Source organism: Dermacentor albipictus, chromosome 4 (assembly GCF_038994185.2).
Source record: "Dermacentor albipictus isolate Rhodes 1998 colony chromosome 4, USDA_Dalb.pri_finalv2, whole genome shotgun sequence".
NCBI lineage: Eukaryota > Metazoa > Arthropoda > Arachnida > Ixodida > Ixodidae > Dermacentor > Dermacentor albipictus.
In genome coordinates, this window is record NC_091824.1 from 9,444,011 (window position 1) to 9,467,716 (window position 23,706).

The 23,706-nt window shown below is 47.5% G+C and overlaps 1 long non-coding RNA gene and 1 pseudogene across 1 annotated transcript in view; one reads left to right on the plus strand and one right to left on the minus strand.

Annotated features, from left to right (window-relative positions):
• Positions 1 to 23,706, minus strand: part of LOC139059028 (uncharacterized) — a 138,556-nt gene that overhangs the window by 98,377 nt on the left and 16,473 nt on the right. The window lies entirely within an intron of this gene.
• LOC135910407 (U2 spliceosomal RNA) lies at positions 2,905 to 3,084 on the plus strand (annotated as a pseudogene).

A 23,706-nucleotide genomic window follows, 5' to 3' on the forward strand; every position in this document is an offset into this window, starting at 1 on the left:
AGATCGAGGGGCTGGTTGCTGTCCACGCTTGCAACTGTTGTCACATCGGCTAGCCTGCCAAACTTCGGCGTGATGCGCCTCGTTTTCAGCTGCTCGAAAGTACGCCAATGCCGAATGATGTCAGTGACGGAAGCCAGGTTGTCCTTTGCGATGAGGAAATTATAGACGTCTTCGGCAATTCCTTTCAGGATGTGCCCGACTTTATCTTCCTCAGACATTCCAGAGTCCACCATCCTACACAGTTTTATTACCGCCTCAATATAGGTCGTGCAGGTTTCGCCTGGCACTTGCGCACGTTGCAGTAGCGTCTGTTCCGCCCTTTTCTTTTTCGTCGCGGAGTCGCCGAATCTCTCTTTGATTTCGGAAACAAATCTTCCCCATGTTGTGAACGTTTCCTCGTTATTGTCGAACCACAGCAACGCAGTATCCGTTAGAAAGAACACTACGTTTGAAAGCTGAGAAGCGCTGTTCCACTTGTTGGCGGCACTCACCCGGTGATAATGGATGAGCCATTCCTCGACGCCTTCGTCCGATCTTCCGGCGAAGGGACGCGCATCTCTCAGTTGCAGAACGGAACTTGTCGGCGCAGCTGTTGGAATGGGCCGTTGTTCGTCTGCGTGGTGAGACATATTCAGCTCCGGTAGATACGTGGGGAGTCCACCAATGCGATGGCTCCGTCGAATAAGATCTGGTTCAGCCTCCGTCTTCGGGTGTCGATTACCCCGCACCTCCACCACAACTGTTACGAAGAATTGCGATGAAATGGTTTTATTTACAGGCGATGGATGATGATCGTAGCGTGATAGTAGCGCAGCTCGGCCTCGCCAACTCTTCGTCCTCTTCGTCTTCCCTTCTTTTCTCTTGTCCGTGCCTTTCGTATCTGTTACAATATATATATATATATATATATATATATATATATATATATATATATATATATATATATAGCATGCGCGTGTGTGTGATAGAGACAGAGAGAGCACTACGACATAGCCCGGTTTCTATGCAATTACAGATGCCACCGAGCGCATCTGTACACATTCATAAATACTCATTTGTTGGTTCGCTTTGACAACACCTAGGACATCAGGAGAGAACCGTTAGTGCAACTTAAATCGGCACGTACGTTTTCTACAAGTGCGCGTTGGTGGGAACTGATTCATCGGCTCGACGGAAACACTCGCCGGCGTGATTCATGAGCGCGCGGTACACGATCGCTGGTTGTATGCAGATTTTCTTCATTTAAAGTCGCAAAGCGCCGGCAGGTCCAGCGAACACCTGACGGCGCGGGCCAACCTAGGTGAGCACGGAAGCCATCAATTGGTGGGCCCCGAAACTTCCGTAATTAATGGCGGTGGCCCGGCGCTTGTTTGCTCCCACCGTATACCTGCCGCAGCAAGGCACGCTGGTAACCTCGCCAAACAAGACAAGAGGCACCCCGAATTAATTAAGGCTGGCCCAAAGAAAAATCTCCCACTCGCCAAGGGACCCAATCACCGCGCAGGCATGCGCGGCTCATTTGAGCGAAAAAGCCGGCGGTCCAGCCACGCAGAAGCTTGTTTCACGGGCACTGATGAGAGCCGATAAAACTTGCAAGGCAGAACCCGATTATAATGAGCGCGCTTCGCCCTCGCCCGCCTGCGGCGCTCGCGCATCGGCGCCTTTTATGAAAACATTCCGCCTACCCGACTTGCCTTCAGGAAGAACACTTTATGCTTCTCCTCAGCGCGTCCTTACAATGTGGCTGAAATGGTGATGCGAATATTTCGTAAGGCTTGCTATGTGTATATGTCTTATCGCTCATTGAATATTTGCATATGTTTCGTTCGGGTATTCCTAACCATTCTTTAAAATAGAGTATTCAATAACCGCTGCACGCATTGCATTCCCCCTATTTATTGCCCTCCTGGCCGTCAGGGAGCTGTAAATAATTGTCAAGCAGTGCAGTTTTCGCTAGTTATAGCCTTGAAGAATATTTAGCCGGCACATTCCTTGGTTACATTCCTGCGTACCACATATTGTGTTCGGTATTTCACTTTCATTTCCTCAGCCGATATGCGCGAGAAGCTTTCCTCATGGACAAACATAGGATCTCAGGGCTCCTTGACTCTCCTGTTATTTCGCGCTAATCGTTAACTAATCGTTGACTAACTACTGCCAAGTTACGGCTCTGTTCATAAGTTCCCATAAAAATTCGAACCAGTGTTAATGTATATATTTTTTATATATAGTTTTGTTTTCTCGCTAATTTCGGCAGTCAACGAAAAATTTTGAAAAATTCTGCATTCATCCTAAAAAATTCAGTGGCATTCCACTCTATGAAGGTGCATGACCAGTGAAGCTGTGTATGTGGGCCCCTTAATGGCCCCTTAATTGCCGTGTGCCAAGCGCCGTATGCACATAAATGGCAGGCGAGCCGCGACTAGTCGATCCTCCCCGATGTTGAGCCTCGGAAGATAACGAGGCACCGCAAATGCACATGCCCATGCACTGTTGTGAAACGCGGCACGCCACCTTAAACGAATCCCGGTACGCACAACAAAGACGCACCGCACTCCGAGGGCACACACTGCTTCACCGGAGCCAAGGCGGTCGTGCGTTGGTCTAAGTCTCACAGTGCAGTAATGGTTCTGAAGTCACTCGAGAAGCACAAGCGGTCACACACAACAAGGGCGACGCAAAATTGGTTCCCCACAAGCTCCATCAGAAGCCTGGAGGTCACTCCGGTAAAACATTCTAAGTTTGCAGGATTGGAGGCACAGGGACTGTTCCCATTTTTTTTCCACCTCGCGGTGCTGGCGGCCTACAGCACGCTTACGGAAGCGCCACTACGGGAGAGCGGCACGAAAGGAGATACGCAAGCGCTTGGAACGCCGACAAAGAGAGGGCGGTGCGAACGTAGACATGGCCGACGCGGGTCAAAGTGTAGTATCTGTTCTTGCCAGCTGAATATCTGAAACGGGTTGTATTTGGACCTAAGATAATAAACTTATTTTTGCATGTTGGTGGAGTGCTTAAAGCCTGCTTCAACTCCGCAGCGGGTTGGCCTGGTATTGCACTATATTTGGGATCGGCCCAAGTATGGAGAAAAATTCTCGATCTACACGGCTCAATAGACGCACCCAATTTCACCCAGAGCCTAGCCATATAAAGCTTCGCTGTAAAAACAGGCAAGCATAATTATTTTTTTTCAGGAAGAATGTCTTTAAAGGAATACTGAACAAAATTATGACAAAATGAGGAAAGCGTTGAAATTCGACTCAGAACACGTTACTGTTCCGAGAGAGAGAGAGAGAGAAAACATCTTTCATGAGCCTAAATGTGGCCTCAGTAGTTCCCTCTTCACGGCAATCCATGCGCTGTCTTGGCTGCGACGATACGTAGTGTTCATTTATGTTCATGTTGACGATGGCTCTATCCGCTGTCGGTTGTCAACGAACCTTGAGTAATCTGATTTCATGTATGCGCGAGCGAATGGTGTAGAGCTTTCTGGAAGACATGCGTGCGCCAGCAATTACTCTAAACACCTTCAATGACTTATGTATAAAAGCCGACGCGCTTGATCCGGTGATGAGATTTTCAACGATCGCCGACTGTGTTCGTCGCTGCGGTTGTCTTTTGAGTGTAGCCTGCTTTTGAGGGCATATGTTCGCCCAATAAAACGCTAGTTTCGTCAATGACAGTTTTGCTAGCTTCTTCACCGTCGCTATTATGCGACAATATTCACATGCGGATAGAAGCAGTCGAACCTTCCGCAATAACGAGCGCACGCACAGAAGCCTGTGGCGTCCGTTCGGCGTCTGCTCCAGTCCATTTTCTTCTTGCGCTGTGGTGAGTCCACCGCGAACGCTATACGAAGCTCTCCCATAGCGTTAAGCGAAGTTTTACAACCAGATTATTGAAGGACCCTGCCATTGGGATGCGAACGCCGCTCGGGAGAGCCGCAGAGAGCCGCAGTACGAAGATGGCACGATGCCATTGCTGGTCGCCCGCCAAATTTGTGTTCGTTTTTCCGCTGTGCAGTAAATTACTAAGAAGCATTACGTTTTTCGTCTTCTTGAATGCACCGCCGCTTGCTAAGCTCCTTTCTTCTTACTGCTTTCTGGAGAAATAGGATGGGACAGCACCAGGATTTAGGCGCTGCTCTTTCGCTGACATGGTGCAGCTCTGCAGCAAAGCAGGTCTCGCCTCGATAGTCACTGTCCTCGAAATGTTCGGAGCACAGAAAGTCACGCTTTGACGGTACCCATGATGGCTACGATGACTGCGCTTTGCGATTGCATATTCTTCGAAGCTTCGGCACTGCCAGCTGTGTATTGTTAAGAATGGCGAGCTGCAATGCAGGATTTCCACCCAATTACGACTGGGGAACAAGATGCGCATCCCCCACTCTCCGTCGCTTCAGCTAGGATGCATTCGGTGAAGTGGCCTTTGTGCTGAAAACCACCGCCATCTTCTAGCCGAACGAACTATTGTGCCCGAACTCCCCAGCGCGGACCTGATCTGCTACGCGTGCGCGAGCTGCCGCGGGAAAGCCGTTTTTTGTTGCTTCCCAAGCGCCGACCGGGACGCAGGACAACGAGCTACCCAGAATGGCCCCGAGCTACCCGGGACGGCTCCCCTCGGACGTCGGCTCCGGACATGGGAATGTGTGTGCCTTTGTATGCGTAGGCCGTCCTGCGGGAGGCGGCTAGTTTTGCGATGAAACATGAACGTTCGCCGCCTTGTATCGCCGGCGGACCGAGTTTTAAAAAACTGCTGTTGTGCGGATGCTGGACACACTTCTCTTGAGCAGTCATGTTGGACTGACACTCTTTTTCTTAAGCAGCCATGCTAGACTGATTTAAATACTGTAAATAAACCCATATTCCTCGTTCTCGATGAGAAGCAGTTCTTCCCTTCATCAACGTCCTCAGCGTGGATAGGTTGGACGATGGCATCGGCCAGCTACCTTCGAATTCATGCCGGGCTCCAATCTTGACAACGGATAACGAGCGATGGGCTCGAGCCCCCAATCCTGACAGTATGACACGGCTTTTCTCGCCCGACGATACTTTTCCCACACCCTTGCGCGCAGCAGCGTAGAGGCATTCTCCTGCGTTGGACCAGGTGCTTCACTGACCACATTACGAAGCAGCAGACCAGCCAAACGGCGATTTTGAAGACTTGGGCACAAGCTCAGCTTGCGAAAACATGTCTGCGGCCGAGAGCAACTGTGCCGCCTAGACGTGGCTCGCTGCCGTCCGCATGAAGAAAGGAAAAATTTGAGAGCGAGCATTACGTCGTGCAGCCAGCCTTGGCAAGCGAACGCTCCGTGAAGCCAGCCCTTTGCACAGTGGTAGCCCAACACGTGACCTCTTGCGGCTCCCAGTAGCTATGCCAGTAATTTTATTGCGATAGAAATTATATGGACTCTCGCCAGGCGCATCCATTCCGTCGGCGTCGCCGTGAGGTTCCGTGTGAGCGTGTGATCCGGCGAACGCGCTTCAATCTCGTCTCCGCGAGGCTCAAGGGCGAGGGAACGTTCTTCTCCGGCGGCTGCAACGATGCCGCGATGTCCTCCTCGCCCGCCACTCGGTACAGAGCGGAGACAACCGCGGAATCTTCTTCGGCGTTGGCTACGCGAATAGTGGATGCCGTAGTAGACGCTTTGGCAGACGCCGTGGACACACGTTGCCGGCGCTCGTATACATGGAAAGTGATCTGAGACGTGGCTAAAATTCGCGCTCGCGCGCGCCTCATCTTCAAAGCGATCTGCGATGCTCGCAGAGTGCTCGTAGTGCCGGTCCCTTCGTATGCGCTGTGCTTGCAACGTTTGGTTTGTGCTCAACCGAGACATCCATGAAGGTCAATTCACTTCCTGCTGCCGCGATTCCTGATTACAGAATTTTCACAGCGATTTTCCGCGCTCATCGAGCTAGACGTGTTCATGTTGACCTGTGCGCGCATGACACCGCGCTGGTTAATTCAGTTAAAACTCGTTCACGGGCTAGTTGATTTGAATCTATAATAGAATGTGTAAGTGCGACTGAGCCAGGACGTGAAACGAAGCAGACACACAAAGACAACGCTGTCTCGGTGTGTCTGTTTATTTCAATGTCCTCGTTGAGTCACGCTTACACTTTCTATCATTGTTAATTTAGTTGGTAAGCGAATAGTTACCAGTTTATACGACCGATATAGCTACTGTCTTTACTTCGTACAGCTATCTACTAATTTGCTATCGCAATTGGTGCTTCGCCTTTTGGTGCGGAACTGCGAATATTTCATTCGGTGCGCACTTGTTCGGCTGCCCTGCTGTGACTCAGCCTGCAGAGTGGGAACACTAAAAGCAACCGCACACTTTGACGTGCGATCATGTGCTGGGCCACCAGGCTCTGCTTCAGTCGCACTGCGTGGTGCTCTCTCCTTCCTCACTTTCCCTCCATGGTCGTCCGTCCATGCAGCCGCAGGCGATGACTGTCACGCTGGTATCCGGCAAAGACAACGCCACAGAAACGTCACTTTGTCTTGTTCACGGCGCGGCCGCCTGACGCGATATTTTGAATACACAAAATTCATTATTCTCTACTAGTTTCTGCCTGAAAACAAAGCTGTGTCAACCAGTTTCAGCACCCAATCTTTCATTCCAACTAAAAACATAGGAGACAAAATTTTTCTTCAGTATCGCTTTAAGCAATAAAGGACATATAATGCTAATTATGGTAGAACGTTAGGAAAGAAGAAAGACGAAAGAACAACGCTATCAGGAGAGAGCGCTATGTATTTAAGCACTATATATAAGGACATGCTACATATCTAAGCACCAGGAAGATGCTTTAGCTCTGGGGTTGAGATCTACGCGCATGGGAACGGATGCTCATTTTCTCAGCAATCAGTGTACCAAATCTGATGACGTTTGTTATATTTAAAATAAATATTTAGAGTTAGTCATTTTTAGTAAAAGATAGTTAAGGTCAAGTAAACAGCGTTATGCTGTGTGTGTTTCTCTTTCGTGTGCCCCGTGAAAATGCTGCAAGATCCAACTTCTGCAATATGTAGTGACTGTACCAAGCATATCTTTATGTAGGCTGAAAATAATTTGATAAAATTTGTTGAAAAGTAAGAATTTAAACAAAAGAAACTGTAATGTTTACAACTGCGTAACTCATCAATCATCTAAGCGGTTTGCAAGTAACACTCCTGCATTACCCTCGTAAACATTGTAACAACCTCACGTAAGCATTAAATTCACACCTTGGAGGTTCCCGCTCTGGATGCTGCAATGGATGCAGTATAAAGTGAGATATCTGGTTTTCGTGCTGGGTAAGCAATTATGATCTACGTGCTGCAATTCTTCTTTCTTTTTTCAAACTCACTAACTGCGATGAAATATATGTTTAAATTTCCAGGCCATATATCAGTGTTTTCTTTTTTTTTTGCTGCAGACACCGTAATTTGAGTTTCTATCTCAAATGTAAAACATGTTTTTCAACTCGGTCTATCGGTTATCTCACAAGAAAATCCTGCATGTTACATGTACTTAAATAGGAAAATCGCCGTTGTCCCCTAGCGACAACTTCCTGTTTACTTCTGTGTGAGAATACGCCGATATGCATATGCATAAATACAAAGCTGCGAATGCGAATACAAATAAATACAAGATATTTCAAGCTTTACACACAACTGCGAAATTGGCGTTTTAACTTGTTAAATATGTATTCAAGCTGATAGCTATAGACGAAGAAATACCATCCCCGTAAGGCGGCGCCGGTGCCAGAGTCTTAGAGTTGTTGAAGCTTTGAAAAATATATTAATCAAATTGTTGCCACCCACAGTAGGTGCGTCCATCAGGGCGGGGCAAGAGAAAACGAGGAAGTTAATCAAAGTTGATTTGTTGATGATGAAGTTGATAAGTTGATGAAGTTGACTTGGGGTGACGCAAATTTATGAAAACGCTCTAGAGAGAGAAAACCTTGTTTCACTCCAAAGCGAAATTCTTTGCTCGAGTCAGAATAAAGCCCACAGCGGTTTTGAAGCCATAGTAAATCGGCTGCGAATACGCGACCAGCTAAACACATCGAAGAGCCTGCGTTGTTGTTTCTCTGTTACCGTTAGATATTGCAACGCAGAAGACACAAAAATAGCGATGTATCGTCAACTCGTGCCTCCCTTCCCCACGTTCCATAATATGAAAATATGCAGATCCAGTGCCTATCCAGGAATTCTTGTGAAGTGAACCTTATTTGGGCGTTTAATCAAATACAGTCCATTTCATTTCTGCCTCTCCTCAGCGTATAGCAAACTGCGCTCTCGTACGCAAACAATTCGACATTCGCGGCGATCATCTCAAGGAGCTGGTTGGCACGGCTGCTGAGCGATCTCACCATCGCGCACGTAATTCATTTTTTTAAGGGCAACACAGCTCCCAAGAGTCAGGAGAGTAGGAGACAGTCTATAAGGAAAGCATTGGTTTAAAAAACTTCCTAGAACTCACCAAACATGAGGCGGCATTTTCACGTATCGGTTTCACACGGATACTGTCGTCTGCGAAGCCTTGGCATCCACTGAGACTGCGCAGCTAGATGTTCTGAAGGTAGCAAACGTTTCGATAACAACCCTTTTTCGTAGTGTCATCGTTCTCGCATCTACACTACATGGACACTCACGGACAGAATTTCATAAACGCACAAGTCAGGATGATTGTACTTCCCTAACAGATGACGTCAAGAACTTATTTATTCTGACAGCATTGAACATGCATTTAATCGTCAACTGTTTGACTTCAACCAAGCTGGTTCGCGAAAAATACGGCCGATGGCTAGTTTTCTCAAGATATTAATAATTCACTACTGTCTGCTTCGGAAAGACTTCACCCAGGAGCTTCTTAATGGCGGTTCATTGGTTCGTGTCTCAGCGCGATGGAAGCCTACAGTCCAGAAGGAATGTATGCTTCGACGTATCCTTGGCAGGTGTAAATTCGAGCCACCCTGACGTTTCTCGCGAAGCACTCACATATCTTTTCCGTCTTTATAGCTGAAGATATCGACGTGAACAGTAAACAGCATTGCATATGCGAGCTCTAATAATAATTTTGTTATACTAGTATTTCCCAAGCATTCCTAGTTCCACGCACGTGAGCAGAAATGTACGTAGATGCTATATCTATGCGGATGCCCGGGCGTCCCCTAGAACCCATGCTGCACCAACAATAATTAGGCGCTCGAATAAAGTGTTCGAAGCGTCTTTAACATCAAAATACTACTGATACGTTCTCGTTCGCGAACCTTTCCAAAACTGGATTTTTTCCGGATGTTTGATCATAGTATCGTCATATATTACCACGTTGAATCATTTCTTGCCGTCTCTACAACGAGGTTCGCACCACATAAATGCGGTGTAAGCAAACGCCGTTAGATACTGCGCACGACTGCACCATTCTGAATGGAGAGTTGTGCGTCTAATTCCTACAGCGCGAACAAAGCCTGTGCTCGGAACGTCAGTGTGCAGTTGGCGTGTGACACATTTTACAACTGCAGTGAATAGCGGGGCGCGTCGGTCGCCTTCTGGTGGTGGCGCTCCCGCATTTGCCCCCGCGCCGCACCCGATCGATGGCATCCTCGCGTTCTTGCTGCCCTTTCTGTGTGGCGGCGGCAGCAGCAGCAAGAGAAGCCGGCGCCGCTTCTCATTAGGCGGGGGTGGAGCCGCGCATGCGCATGCTGCACGGTCAAAATGGCAGCGGGGCGCACGGATTGCCTGAGTGGGGGGAGGGTGCCTCAAAGTCACATTTTTATATTATTGCGATGCATTCTTTGCCTCAGTCTTGTGGCAGGTTGGTAGCTAGGTAGGTTCCCGTTTCCGCTAGCTTTATTAAAAAGAAGATAATGTACAGCCGACGGTGGAACCGAGCCTCCGCCGTCCAGCACAGCAGCCGGCGCTCTGACTAGCATTAGGCCGCCATCACTCGTACGCGTCTTCCATAGCTCTTCGAAACGCTGGGCGCGTGCGCCATTGGCGATTCCTCGTTATTCCTGACAGCTCGCGCGTTCTCAGGCACCGCCTTCACTGCCTCCGGGACTGGCGCACCTCAGTACGTTCCTTGTAGCACGTTTCGTGAACATTCTGCGACGTTGTACTGACTTCGTCATCACCCAAGACTTGGCATGCTTTCGCTTGCTCCAACATATTTTTTTTTTTTCGCCAGAGTGCAAACACAATCATCGTTTTTAAATACGCCACGTGACATCGCCATAGCCGCTTTCGATTGCGCGAGACGTTGTCACCGATGACGTCACAATCCATGTTTCTCTCGCTGAAGACACTCGTCTGCGACCTTGTATGAAAACTTGCCATGCCGCAAGCTCACGTCAGCCCGGCAGTGGTTGCCAGCAACACTTCAACGTGGTCGTGCTTCTGTCATCGCTGCGATGCCCTCGCAACCCGCACACTCAGTAGTATGCACAGGCCCGTTTGTGCACCTGGTAGGGTACCCGAAACAGTACAAGATGGCGAAATACCTGTAAAACGCATCGCAATACATGTATTGCCACAGTCCATGTGATTCGAGCATTTTTTTATTTATAGAATGGTGCTGTCCTTCGACGGGCTTAGGCAAGATGGTTAATGCATATTGAATAATAAAATATTGACTCACTGTGAGCTTCTTAATTTTCATCAGAAAAGGAAACGTAAGCCGTAGATATTTGTACGCAGCTTCCACTATTCATTCCCTATGGCGCTGGAAGTCAGCAGTACGGAATTTGGAAATTATTATTTGGGCAGCTTTCTGCTGAATGATTTCAAAAAGCCTGAGTGAATCCTAAAAATTGCGGGCACCGTTTTGATATAACCAGAATAAATTATGTAATTTTTTTTTATTGAGTAGGAGGCTCGCTTTTGTTTCTGTCGGCCTAGAAATGATCGCAGTTAACGCAATCATTTTTCACAGGTTACGAAAAGCGAATGTGCACAAAATAGAGATGTGAGCGTTCCTGCTTATGTTAGTTATTGTGACGGCAAGGTTGCGCAGTTGCTTTATTAAGGATTGCGTAAAATTATTGTACTGAGGCAATAAGTTGATTAGTTATGTCCATGAAGACAGTTTTTATGTCGAGAAATAATGTCTCAGTTACTACACCAGAATCAAATATTGTGGATTAAATTGAGTAGTAGCTGCCCGTGATGCTGTGTAATAACTGCCGCAAAGCACAATCACCGCCAAAATCTCGTTTGTATACAACTTCTCGAATCACATAAGAATGTCATTTATATAAAGAACAAATAGTAGAGGTTAACTTTGAGGGATGCTCGAAGATGATATCATGAAGAGGTGGACCGATAGACGGTGAGTTCTGTCAGCAAGTTACGCATTTATCCAGTTAATAATGAAGGTATAGAGAGTGGTATTGTTATCGGCGCAGTACACAACTGAGGCCAGCTAAAAGGGCCTTTGATTTTTGCGTACTCGTTCGTGACGCGGATGCCACTGTCACGCTGCTGGTTTACCATCATCCTTGTCCTGAAGTATATAGGTGCCTCGTAATTGCATATGCCAGTAAAGGGTAGCACGTTTATTTTGTAACGTTGGCTGTTTATCAGTTCAAAGAACCATGACCGCTTTCTTCTAATTGCATCAAATGCACGATATTCAAAAAATATATATATTCTAAAGGTGTTTATTTGGCAGAGCTCGGAGCAGCGCAACGTCGATGGGCAGGGCAGTCACAGCTTCCAAGCACGAGAGCCGTTGCTGAGCAGGAGCGCTCGACCCACTAGCGTTTAGAGCCAGTAGCGCTGAACCCACTAGCGTCTCTCTTCGCTACAGTCACCCCCCGGGAGCGAGAAGGGAGCCGTCCGGCGACCTAACAGCTCGTCACGATGAGCGGGTCGTAGTAACGCTTTAAACGGTCGACATGGACAATGTCTCGTCCACGGCGGCGCATGTCTGAAGATGGCTCAACTGGTTCTATGACATAGTTCACAGGAGATGCGCATTCGAGAACACGATACGGGCCTTCATACTTAGGGACCAGTTTTGATGAGAGGCCAGGAGCAGTTAAAGGAACCGGGAGCAACATGAGCGCTCCCTGATCGAAGGTGACCGTGGCAGTGGCGTCACTGCGAGTGCTCCTCTGGCGCTCTTGATCAGCGGAAGTAAAGGCCCGTGCGAGGTAGCGGCACTCTTCTGCATGTCTGACCATGACAGAAATAGGCACGCACTCGGATACATCCGGCCGGTACGGAAGAATGGTGTCGATGGTGCGCGAAGGGTGTCGACCATACAGCAAGAAATAGGGTGAAAATCCAGTGGTGCTCTGCGTAGCGGTAGTATATGCGTAGGTGACGAATAGCAGAACGGCGTCCCAGTTCATGTGGTCGGAGGCAACGTACATTGAAAGCATGTCGCCGAGCGTACGGTTGAAGCGTTCTGTGAAGCCATTCGTTTGAGGGTGGTACGCCGTAGTCGTACGATGAACAACGTGGCACTCTTTGAGAATCGCTTCAACTACTTCCGACAGGAAGACGCGTCCGCGATTGCTGAGCAGTTCCTGAGGTGGACCCTGCCGCAGGATGAATCGGCGAAGCAGGAATGATGCAACATCGCGCGCTGTAGCTGCTGGGAGAGCGGCGGTTTCAGCGTATCGTGTACGGTGATCTACTGCCACAGTAGCCCAGCGGTTACCAGCCGACGTCAGGGGAAGTGGCCCATACAAATCCATGCCAACGCGCCCAAACGGCCGGGTAAGGCGGGGTAGAGGCTGCAGACCAGCTGGCGAGTGGTGGGGTGAAGATTTTCGGCGCTGGCAGTTGGGGCATGAGCGAATGAACTTTTGAATGTAGTTGTACATTCCTCGCCAGTAGTAGCATCGTCGGAGGCGCTGGTAGGTCCAGAAAAGTCCCGAGTGAGCACACTGTGGATCAGAGTGGAACGATGCGCAGATTTCAGAACGCAGGCTTCAAGGTACAACTAATAACCACTGGCGGCCGTCAGAGGTGTAATTGCGTCGGTGAAGCAGGCCGTCGCGAATGGCTAAATGGCGAGCTTGACGGCGCAATGCACGAGTGGTTGGATGCGATGACGGATCAGCAAGGCAGTCTATGGTGGAGGCAATCCAGGGGTCCTTGCGCTGCTCAGAAGCGATGGTCCCAATGTCGACGGAAAAAACGTCAAGCTGGGATATTGCGCAGCAGGCATTGTCGTCTCGCAAGGGAGAACGTGAGAGGGCGTCAGCATCAGCATGCTGGCGTCCGTTGCGGTACAGTACGCGGATATCGTAATCCTGTAAGCGAAGCGCCCAGCGGACGAGACGGCCTGAGGGATCCTTCGATGACGAGAGCCAGCATAGTGCACGGTTGTCCGTGAAGACATCAAATTGTAGACCATACAAATAGGGCCGGAACTTGGTAAGCGCCCAGATGGTCGCCAGGATGATCGCACCTCCACCGATTCTAAAGGTGTTTTTTTGGCAGAGCTCGGAGCAGCGCAACGTCGACGGGCTGGGCAGTCACAGCTTCCAAGCACGAGAGCCGTTGCTTAGCAGGAGCCCTCGACCCACTAGCGTCCGTCTTTGCTACAATATATATATATATATATATATATATATATATATATATATATATATATATATATATATATATATATATATTCATGAGAAGTGACCAAGCATCATCTGTTTCAGATTTTTCAAGTGAATGTTTATTTCAGACAGCGAGTGTCGAGGAGCCGGGGCCTAAAGGCAGCACACCTGCCTTATGTGGTGCCGGGCACCTGTTGACACTCACGTGATTGCGCAAGCAATCGTGAAATTGACATACATCCACACAACCTGTATATTTTGTTCTGAGAGAGCGCAAATACACACGCAAAGGTTGCGGTAACATGCACGAAAATAATAACAGTCAAAGTAACACACATCAGCAGCCATATCATAAGAAGCCAATAAACAAAGACACCAAGGACAGCGTAGGGGAAACTACATGTAACATTCCACGACTAGCGTGCACAGAACCAAAGCAAGATCTCTTTATGTTTCTTCATCCCCCCGTTCCCACTAGATCTGTTCTTTGTCATCACGGCTCATTACACTCTCCCGAGCTTTGTTTCATCCATCCGCTGCAATTAAGGGATGACGACGGCAATGGCTGCTATTTCCATCGCACCGTTTTCCGTCATGTAGCCGATGGTCTTGAGTACTCCTTCTTTTGCAGCCAAGTTTACCACTTTAAACGGACGTACATGTTTTGTGTTAGGACCGCCATATCCCTTCCGCACCAGAACCATATCGCCTAATGCAATTGCGGGAATATTTGTGTTATAACGTTTCTCCAATGCTCTCTCCGTCGCTTCCCTGTGCTTCCTTTGCTGTTCTGAACTCTTCTTCATTTCCTTCAAGTTAAGCTTCTCTGTTCTGCCAAGTATATAGTCCGCAGGCAAATAGGCAGGCTCCTTAAAGGCGGCGCACTGAGGACTGCATTAGAGAGTGCTCGTATGAGATATACTGTGGTGCGACACAGCTTATTTTAGACAGCACTTCCACCGTCCTGGGGATCCTGGGTACATACTTATATATTGTTTTATATCTCGGATAACTCGCTCTGCTAGTTCATTCTTCAGGGTAATGTTTCAGGGTAATGTTTCTGTCTTTGCCCACTTTACAAATGCCTGACTCTTGATGCAAGGCCATTATCGAATACTACACATTTCAATCCATAAACATGTCTCTCTTCAAGCGAGATATGACAGCATCAGCATTTTCTTTTCCTGGCTTGGCAGCTAGCATCCTTGAGCATTCATCAATGCACACTATAAAGGACTGCGCTTTCTTCACTCCTTCGCTTTCTTTTTCTTCAGTTCAGCGAAATCAACATGAACGGTTTCAAATGGCATATTTGAATGAGGTGGAAAAATCATGCTGTCTGTCTTCTGCTTATATTTTGCTTTGTTCCGTTGACATTGTTGACAAGAGCCAATGTAATCGCTAATATATTTCTTCATACCAGGCCATGTAAATTTTCTCCTTATTTTGTAGTATGTTCGCCATAATCCGTCATGCCCTCCTGACCATTAACTGTCATAATAGAAATCGAGAACTTTTGTTTTCAGTGTATCCGGTACGTGAAACTTTCTGTCGAAGTACATCAGCTGTTCTGTGCCTTCCACATTTTAAGTGAGTTCACGCTTTCCTCGTTCCCACAGTTAGTAACAATGGGAAGTCGAGAAAGTGCATCAGCATCTGACAAATCTTGTCCGCTCCTGTGTGCCACTTCAAAATCAACCTGTTGCATTTCACTGACCCAGCGAGCAATCCACCCTTTCGGTTGACTACCATTCAGGGAATGAGTAAGCGTCTGATGGTCAGCGAACAGTTTGAATTTCATGCCTTCTAGGTACGATCGAAAGTACCTAATCGCTAGCACACCAGCCAATGCCTCCTTTTCAGTTGCGCTGTAGTTTGTTCCGATTTTGTGAAAGTATCAGAGTAATATCCAACCACTTGTCTTCCTTTTTCGCTGCCACTTGTGCTTCTTCGTTGGTACAGTACACCACCTGCTCCGTAGTTCGATGCATCCGTTGTAAGTTCAAATGGAACAGTGAAGTCCGGTATTGTGAGGATCGGGTCGGATGATATAGCTAATACCAAATCTCTGTACGCCTTGCCACATTCTTCAGTCCAAATGAAATCTGTTTTTACGGAGTAGGTTGTTCAATGGTTTAGCTCGTGCTGCAAAATCCTTTATGAATTTTCTAAAATGTCCTCCGAGGCTAACAAATGCTCTGCGTGTATATTGTCTGGCTTCTTCATTTGTCGTACACGTTCCACGGACTCCTCTTTCGTGCTCTTTGTGAATCTGTCCAAAATCCGACCAAGAAATGTATTTTGTGTTTAGAAAATTCCCTTTCCTTAATATTCACTTTATTTTTGGCGGCACTTAATGCCATAAAAGAGATGTCAAGTGTTCGGCATGGGATGTTTCATCCTTGGAGCAGACTATGATTTCGTCTACATACACATTACAGAATAATCAGAGAAATGGCAATGAGGACACTATTCGTCATCATTTGGAACCATGCACTATTCGTCATCTTTTAGAACCATGCTGCACTGTTTTTCCATCCGAAAGGCAAACGATTACATTCGTACACATCAAATGGAGTGACAAAACCTGTATACATATTATACTCTTCTTCGAGCGGAATCTGCCAAAATCCTTTGTAAAGGTCTATACCGAAGAATATTTTGCAGCCCCCGGTTTCTTCAATTATCGTGTCGAGCCTTCCCATTGGAAAAGGAAAAAATGTCCGTTTGACTATTCAAGATCCGGTAATTAGTACACAGTCGCAGACAACCGTCTTCTTTCGGAGCAAGAGTAATAGGTACGTCACACAAGAGTACGTCTACACCGATGGCCGTATTATTCCAGCATCGAACATATTCTGGATCTCATTTTTCAACCAAAGTTTCTTTTCGCATGACTTACTGTAAGGCTTTTATCTAACCGGCGTAACATCTCTCAGCTGAAAAGGAACAGTAATTTTTTTTTGTAGCCGGTAGATAGTTGCCTAGTTCAGGGAATTTTTCCCGAACCTCTTTTTCACACTGAACAAGGTAGTCCGCGGCCTTAAAAGACGAGCACGTCCCTTGCGCCACAGTTACTTTATCATTCCAATAAAGGTTTAAACTCAGTGTCTTCATATTTGTAGTCACATCCCTGCACGACAAGGGCGTCGATATTAGCCCTCCGGCCTTGATAAGAGACATCTGCTTTCGCCCATTCATCATATATTTGTCTCATCCCACCAAAGCTCTGTACCTGCACCGGTCTTCCTCTAATTAAGTCGTCACTTTTAGCAAGAGCTTAATTTATCACAGATACAGATGCACCACTATCAACCAATGCATCAACATCGTCTCCATTGATATTGAGTTTATTATAGACAACGCTAAGGGGGGTTAGAAAAACAGTCTCAGTTTTAGTCGGCAGGTGGGACTGGACACTCTCTTTTATTAGTTTTTTGGTTGCGCTTCATCAGAATTAGAGGCTACTGGTTCAGCGTCATTCCTCTTAGTGAACATTAAGGTGACGACTCGATTTCGGCCATGAAGATCTTTGATATCGCGAGAACTCTATGCATTCCTTTCGAAAGTTTGATCTGTCCGACGCACATTTTGTGGTGTAAAATCTGCGCAGGTGTTTCTGAAACATCCCAACAGTTTTTCGATAGTTTTAGGCGACTCTACTTGCACCTGCCTCTGAAGTTCCATGGGTAAGCCATGAAAAATCAGTGGCACTACTGCTGACTCCGGTAGTTCTACGTTTGCCATCTGTGCCAACGTTCTCACACGCTTGTTCGTAGAACTGCATCCAAGTCGCCGGGCTTAAGCTCTCTATCGATGAAGTTGGGCTTTACCATCTGCTTGTTTTGTTGTTGTTGGGCTTGAATAACAGTCAGGAGATTTTCCATGAGTTGCTGCTGTCACTCGGCGTGTTGATGCTGCAGGCGAAGCATTTCTGGCGGGCACGAGTCCATGGAGGAATTGGTCTTGTTCGGTGGAGTTCTTGCTGTCAGCTGCACCAGCGGTGTCATGATGTGTTCTTGAAATTCGGAGTGCTTCATTCTTATCTTCACTGAAGCTTGAACATCAGTCTCCTGCAGAGTCTTCTCAGCCTTTTGGGCGACGAACTGACGAAGCTTGGACGAAGCTTGGGAGTCATGATGCTTTCGGGCGAATCATACTTGGTCTTCATCCACTTCACAGGTTGAAAAATACGACTGATGTTGCGCGTATCTGGCTATACTCAGCGTTATCCACATAATAGACGATTCTATCTTATCAAGGACTGCGCAATGTAACATTCCTCGACAAGCGTTCACAAATCCAAAAGCACAATCACTTTATTCTTCTTTTTCTTCCTCCCGTTCCCACCAGATCTGTCCTCTGTCATAATGTCCCACTTCATTACACGTACTTTATAATTGAATTGAAGAAAATGATAAATTAACGAAAATGAAAGTCGATGAAAAAAAAATGGCTGTGGCTTAGCTAAGGTTAAGCCCAGGATGCGAAGCATACTAGCCGTTATTTTAGTTGTTCAACCACTGTTTAGCCTGGTGAACTGCTGTTGCTTGGCTATATTTGGTTCAGCTAGACGAAGAAACAACTCATGCAGGCGAGCGCACGAGCTGAGACCCGGCTATGTAGCTACGCGGCCGCAAGCGAGCGCACGAGTTGAGCCTCCGCTTTTGCAGCTGTTATGACGTCATATGGTAGCTCCGCGACCGCGCGCGGCGCAGCAAGGCAGAGCGTGGTTGTGCGGCGAGTATGCTTCGCATAAAATCTGGCTTTAGGAGGGGCACGTACCGACGTCTTCGAATTACGCGCGCGATGCTCTCACCAGATGAGTGGCCACGGCGCCGTTTTCCCATCCACGTTCTGGGGTATTTATCTTAATCTACAAGAACTAACGCTGGGATTGTTAGCCAGCGCCACACCTCACGGTCTTGAAGGTGGATGGGAAACATATCTTTTTGTATCAGGCGTCAGATGCACGTCAGCAGCGGCTACGTCACGTGTACATCAGAAGCGACATACACACTAATGGCATAGGTATACAGGAAAGTAACAAGGCGTGACCGTCTCGACAAGAACAGCAGAATTTATCAAAATAACAGTAGATAAGCTTCTGAAATTTTTTGGACACTCGGGCAGTGTCACAGGCTGTGTCGTCTACCTCGCCGTAGACGGCAAAGTACATGGCTAAGCGGGCAGCAGCCCATCTTAAGCCTCGTTCCTAATTCTCACGAAGACGTCAAAGTAGACAGCTTCACCAGGACATCATCAAAGTAAAAAACTGGCTGTGGCTTAGCTAAGGTTAAGCCCAGGATGCGAAGCATACTAGCCTTTATTTTAACGCGACAGCGTTAAGGAACTCGTGTCGCAGAAAAGCCGGTGTCGTCGGCGTCGGCTCAGGCGTGCGGCGCTGCTCAGGCGCACATTTCGTTGTCACGCCGAACGCTGCGTTTCTCGACGCTCACCGCGTCCGATGCGGGGCGCGTAGTCGCTGCGCCGTAGCAAAGCCACCTAGAAACAGTCTCTGTAGCACGCCGCAACCTTCACTTCTCATTCCAACGAGCAGCTCTGTCGCCAGGAGGCATCTCACCTCGTGAGTGTGTAGCAGAGGCAAGCGCAGCTGCTTATATACCGCCGCGACGCCGCGAGCGACGGCGCGAGTTGGAGCCCCGTTTCTCCTCTGTCGTGACGTCACGGTGTCACGTGGTATTGAAGGCGACACCGCCGCGCCTGAGGAGCTGGGTTGAGCTCTAGTAACATGCTTCGCATAAAAACGATGCAGATTAATTTCCTGACCAAACAAGATCTCGGCTGAGTGGCACGCTTGAAAACTCGACAGAAACGTCGTCCGCACCCCAAAAAAACGTAGACGCGCTTTCCTGTGCTCTTTATCTAAAGCACGTCGTGTTTTATTGCTATAGCAGTTGACACTGCAGGGACATTTCTACCGTCGCCGTTGCCGTGATGTTCCGTATGAAGGAAAGCGTGTGAGGCGGCGAACGCGGCTCAATCTCGCGTGCACGAGCGAGGAACGCGGCCCGGATGTGTGCCCTCTCCTGTGGTGCGCGAAGCTGAGGGGCGTGGAGAGGGACGAGGGGCGTTCTTCTACGGCGGCTGCTACGCTGGCTCGGTGTCCTCCTTCGCCCGCCGCTAAGTACAGAGTGGACAAAACCGGGGCGTCCACTATGGCGTTGGCCACGCGAATCACGGACGCCGTAGTAGACGCTTTGGCGGACGTCGTAGGGACGCTTTGAAGGCGCTCATGTGCCTCGAAAGCGATCTCCGACGTGGCTAAAGTGCGCGCCCGCGCGGGCCTCACCTTTAAAGCGATCTGCGATGCTTGCAGAGTGCGCGTAGTCCCGGCAGCATCGTTTGCACTGTCCTTTCGACGTTTCGTTTGCGCTGAAGCGACATATGCACGAAGGTCAATTGGCTCGCAGCTGCTGCCGCAATTCCTCCCTCCAGAATTTTCAAAGCGAGTTTCAGCGTTCATCGCGCGAGATGTTTTCATATTTACCTGTGCGCGCGTGACGCCGTGCTGGTTAATTAGTTAAACAACGCTGATGGTGTAGTTGGTTTGAATCCATGATAGAATGTGTAAGCGCGACTGAACAATGACGTAGAAAGAAGCACATGCACAAAGACAGCGCTGTCTCGGTGTTTGTGCTTCTTTCCAGGTTCTCGTTGAGTCACGCTTCCACATTCTACCATTGTTAATTTAGGTAGTAAGCGAATGTTTACAAGTTTATGCGGCCGATAAAACCACAATCCTTACTTCTCAACTAATTTGCTATCGCAATCTGTGCTTCACCTCTAGGGCGGAACTGCGAATTTTCGGATAAGTTCGCAGGTGTAAGGGCTTGAAATATGGAAATAATGTGTATTTTTCGCAACATATCTTTGTCGCCGCGAGGTGGCGTCCCGTGATTGTAGCGTCGCAGGGCACCAGCTTCGAAAAATAAAGCTATGGGGTTTTACGTGCCAAAACCACCTTCTGATTATGAGGCACGCCGTAGTGGAGGACTCCGGAAATTTTGACTACCCTGGGTTCTTTAACGTGCACCTAAATATAAGTACACGGGTGTTTTCTTATTACGCCTCCATCGAAATGTGGCCGCTGTGGCCGAGATTCAATCGTGTGACCTCGTGCTCAGCAGCCCAACGCCACACCATCTTCGAGGTTTACATTAGGCGGAGGACATTGTGTTGCTAGCGAAAAAGCAAAGTGATATGAAACGTCTAGCTAATATCTCTGGACAGGAAGTCGATAATTCAGGTCCGAAATTTAGCGTAAAAAATAGGGCGTGATGACATTAAATGAAAGTAGAGAACAGACAGAGACAACACAGGGCTTGGAAATACCTCGCGTAAAAGAATATAAATACCTTGGTATATACATAAACGAAGAGGACGGGAGGAAACACTAAAGGGGAAGAGAAATTCCGGCATAATGGAGCACAGAGCGCTATGGGGATACAATAGGTACAAGGTGCTCCGAGGTATTTAGAAAGGTGTAATGGTTCCAGGGATTACTTTTGCAAATGCGGGTCTTTGCTCGAAATCAGGCGTACAATCAGGACTCGATGGACACCAAAGGTCAATGGGGCGCCTCGCATTGGGCGCTCACGGGAAGACTACAAATGAAGCTGTGCAGGGTTATATGAACTGCACAAGCTTGAAGTAAGGGAAGCTCAAAGTGAAAGGAATTATGAAAAACGACTGAGGAATATGGAAGAAAGTAAATGGGCTGGGAGAGTGTTCAGGTATTTGTGAAGGAATAACACTGATATAAACAAGGAAAAGAACTAGGAAGCTTGCAAGCAAGTACGCAGCATGTATTGAGCAACACAGCAACAAAGAAGGTCAAGCGGAAAGTCACAGAGGCTACCCTTATGAAAATGGATTTAGAGTTCCTTTAGAACTCCTAATGAGTTCCTATGGAGTCAAAAGGGACTCTATAGGAACTCGCGATCTATAGAGTCGTCCGCGTAGAATCTCTATAAGAAGTCTATAGAAACCTTTCTATAGAAACAAGTCATTTCACACACAATAGATGTTCTATAGAGGGTGTATTGACGTCCTATGTACTGAATTCTATAAAGTAATTTTTATAGAATGTCTTTAAAACTTCTAACGCGACCTGTCTATAGAATGGCTCTCCATTCGTTCTCTATAAATGTTCTATAGAGATTGTATTGATATCATATGTACTAAATTCTATAAAATAATGTCTATAGAAAGTTTTTAACACTTCTAATGCGGCTTGTCTATAGACTGACTCTCCATTCACGCTCTATAAGCAGTCTATAGAGGGTCTATTGTCATCATATGTACAATATTCTATAAAATAATGTCTATAGAAAGTTTTTAACACTTCTAATGCGACTTGTCTATAGACTGACTCTCCATTCACCCTCCATAAATGTTCTATAGAGGTCGTATTGACATTTTATGTACCAAATTCTATAGAAAAAAATTTATAGAACGTTTTCGGAAACGTTCTATAGAGGTCGTATTAACATCTTATGTGTCAAATCCTACAGGAAAATGTTAATAGAACCTTTTCAGGAAATTAAACAAGCTAAAGTACGGCCTGTCTAAGAACGGCTCTATATTTTCACTCTATAAACAGTACCCAGTATCCAGTGCATCGCCGGATTATGGGTCCAGTGCCGCGCGCTGGATGCATGGGGCGCTGGGCAAGCGCGGCGTACTGGCAGGCGCTGGTTACTGGTGCGAAAAACAGCTCTAGCGCGTTAAATACGTGGTGCCTGGACACCGTATGTATTTTTTTTAAATACAGAAAGCAACAGATAGCGTTTTAGTACAATATAAATCGAAAAAATGAACATGTAAAAAGAGAAGTGCTCTGACCAGGATTCGATCGTCGTACCTGCAGATCCCCAGCCCGGCTCATTACCGCTATCGCCGCGTCAGCGTAGGGACATGGGCGGATAATTTAGCTTATCAAAATCGAGAAGCAGTTTTAGTTTCACAGAGAGAAGTCTTGCACAGACGTGGTAGATGCGCTATCGGCCAGCAACTAAAACTCACGCCTGTACCTCAAAGAAAAATTTGCTCTCCATATTCAATAGTGTGCTCGGAAGTGCCATAACATCGACTGCGATTGGTATTTTAGCTTCGAAAAAAAGTCCTAAATGAACCACCGACCCGGGACGCTGCATGAATGGGCTGTTACTGCCGATTTCGATAGCCGTTTCTTGTTCTTCACGCGAGGGGTATGCAATGTTTTCTTAGTTCAGTGATGCCTTTCAGTCTACACGTCTGTCTAGCCATATATATTCGTCAGAGAAACGCAGGCTAGTGCTGGGAGCCTTCGGCGACAGCACATATACCTGCGTTTATGATGCGTCACATCGGCGCTCCTCACTTCTTGTGCTGGCACTGTAGACATGAAAAAATTGTTTATTTAAAAGCACCGATGCGAAATCTGAAATATAAAGTAATTTATCCTTTTTAGACTTCTTGATTCTTGAGGTTAGACGCGCCGATAGCGTGCAGACGGACTCGGCGGATACGCTATGCCTAAGCTTCGATGGGGACTGATCTCGGCGCGGGTAGCTGGCGAAAGCTAAAATGTGTGTATTTGAGCCTCAGAACTCTTTTTAGTACAATAGGGAAAGTGGAAGCGCACGAATCGCCTCAGCCTTGTTATCGGTGCGATAATATCAAGCAACGGTAGGCATCGAACTCGGGGTCCGTTCGAGCGCGTCTGAACGACTTCTGGATTTCATGTCCACTCCACAACACTGCGACAATGGCGATAACTCCCAGTCATACGTTACGTGCGAACTACTAAAATAGCGGCGTCCTCCGTCTATGCGTGGTTTCGTTAAAGAATTTAGCTGTCCGCCCTGTCACAAGGCAAAATGCAAAAAACGAAAGTGATTTTCAGTGTCACATGTGCACGAATAAACAAGGCAGCTCACGCACCTTTATTCCATGCTGCGACACGAAATAGTTCTATGACCCTAAGATATAGCGTTATTTAGGACAAGAGACTAGTATCAAGCCATGAAATTGTATAAAGCATTTAATATTCAGCAGCGCTCGTCCTTGCGTGCTGGAGCCAGCGCGGCACAAACACAACCAGCGCCGTTTCCAATGCGAGCGTCTCTTCCAGTGTGACCCAGCT